Raw genomic sequence first — 2395 nt, 5'->3', positions numbered from 1 at the left:
TTGTTATGTGCCAGGCACCATGCTCAATAATGGGCATATAGTTGTGAAAAGCAAAAAGCATGGACCGAGTCTGTATAGCAATACTGGTTACACTTTTCATGGGCCTCACAATTTAATGGGAGAAAAAGACATTAAACAAATAGTACTTAATCACAATTGTGAAAAATGCTATGAAGGACCAAGACAAGGGTTTTGGGAGCAAATGAAAGGGGAATTAGTTTGGGAATAGAAAACGTGCCTGAAGGAGTAGTTGCGCATGGAGAAGGAGCTCAGCTTCCTGAGTGTCAGGGTCAGAAATGTGACCTGTGTCTGAGCTCTGGGAGCAGGAGGTGATTTATGTGGAGTGATTATATCTCAACACAATGAGAAATCTTGCAGGTATTTTGCAGGCAAGAGACAGCAATAGATTTAGGGATGAGAGACTTCTTAGGAAGTTATCTTGCAGCCTTCTCTCTTTTCTCTGTTGCTTTAGAATCAGTTATTTAAAGGGCATTCCTTATTTTATTGCACTTAGTATTTCTTGTCCTTAATACTACTTAACTTCGAATTTTAATTAGGAACTGAAGTTATGGGTGGAATTTAGTGATGGTATTAATTTCCATCTCTAGCTAGCAACTGCCTTCAGATAACTATGGAAACCTTCAGCATGCATGTTATAGTCTTATAATGCATATAGCACACATTCTGACATTACCTCAATAGTTTTCATTGTGAAAATGGTGGACAAAACACAAATCAAGGCTCCTTGCATCTTTATTCATGTTTGGTATTTAGAAAATAGCTCAACACTGATACTGGATGAATAGGCAGGAAGTTGGTATTATTCAAGCTTCTTGTCTCAGGATTTAGAATTTTGTCAGGTACATGGTGGGTGTTCAACAAATATTAGGCAAACCAATGACAGTACAATTTCTGTGTAGCAACCAGGCACATTGTAAGTATTGAAAAAATACTTGCTGAATTCAATGGAATCTTTTGGAAGCTGGAGAAGAATGTTAAGCTGATGACTTAGGATAAATGTGTAAATAATATTCCCCTTTTGCCCTTAATATTGAAAGTTCCCATGAAGCCAAACTATATGTAAAACTCTTGACATGTTTTTATCTGTTTCTTTTAGTTTTTCTACACCTCAAAAATGTTTTTGTTTGTTTGTTTGGAACTAAACCCAGTGGATTAAACCATCTGCCTACTGTTTTCAAAATGAAAGAATACTTTTCTCCCAAATGAATGTGATATTCTAGAATGTAAACCCTTAGAGGGCAAGAATTAAAATTTTCATGTTATTTAATATTGTGCTAAGAAAAATGGAAAGCCACACACAGGAGACACAAATAAACACCAGCTGACTGTGAGGAAGCCTCTTGAAACCAACCTTAAAATAGTTATTTGTTTCCCAGTTTGCCAAAATATTATCTATATTTCACAACACAAAATTAAAAAAAAATTCAAACATCTTTAAAATGGTTTCTAAAATGTGTAGGTGAAAATCAAATGAAGTCCCTTAATCTCTGAGATTTCACATTCATTTTTAGTAGCTTTGTTTTATCATTCATTTATTTATGATCTCAAGCCATGCTGAGACTGAATTTCTAGTTTCTCACAAAAATTTTAAATATAAAGTTGTTTGTAGTGTAAAGCTCATACAACAGAAAACTGCTCTAAATGCTCATAAATGATTTTTTGAAAACATACAATAATCATAAGCAGTAAGAGTAGGAATCTAGGTGTCTTTGCTCTATTAATCCTCCTTCTTTAATAATCTCAGATTCTAGCCTTCGGCCATTCTAATTAGACATTCAGAATATTGGGATGGAGGATTTAGTCACCAGTGCAAAGAGAGTGACTGGGAAGACAACTTTTCTGGAGCACCTACTATGTGCTGGGCGCTTTGTATATTGATTTGTTCAACCCTCAGAACAACCCTATGACAATCTCTCCTATTTTGAAATTAGAAAACCAAGGCAAAAAAAGATGGCACCAGTTTCCCAAAGCCACACAGATGTGCATGGGGGATGGCTGCAAAGTCCATGCACCACACTAGGCTGACCCTCTCCATGCTGTCAACTGGAAAGCTCACAGAGAAATTTGGCTATTATGCCATGAGCACTTGAGACACCAATGAGGAAAAAGATTATCTCATCATGGAAAATTCTGGAAGAGAAGAGGGTGACCTACAGGTGAATTTTGCCTAACTCCTAACACAGAATAATCCTTAGACTGGGACACATAAATCAGGCTTTGACTTAGAGCAGAAGATAATTTGATGCAATTCAGCATTACTAGCTCTCTTCCGATGTTTTTATTGACATACTGCTAAAGAGATGCCAACAGTTCTTTTTACATATTCCAACTTAGTGTTATGCATTCCCTGGGTCTTATCTCTCCATAACTGCCA

This window comes from Chlorocebus sabaeus, chromosome 8 (genome assembly GCF_047675955.1).
Source record: "Chlorocebus sabaeus isolate Y175 chromosome 8, mChlSab1.0.hap1, whole genome shotgun sequence".
In the NCBI taxonomy this organism is placed as follows: Eukaryota; Metazoa; Chordata; class Mammalia; order Primates; family Cercopithecidae; genus Chlorocebus; species Chlorocebus sabaeus.
This window is presented reverse-complemented; position numbering follows the sequence as displayed.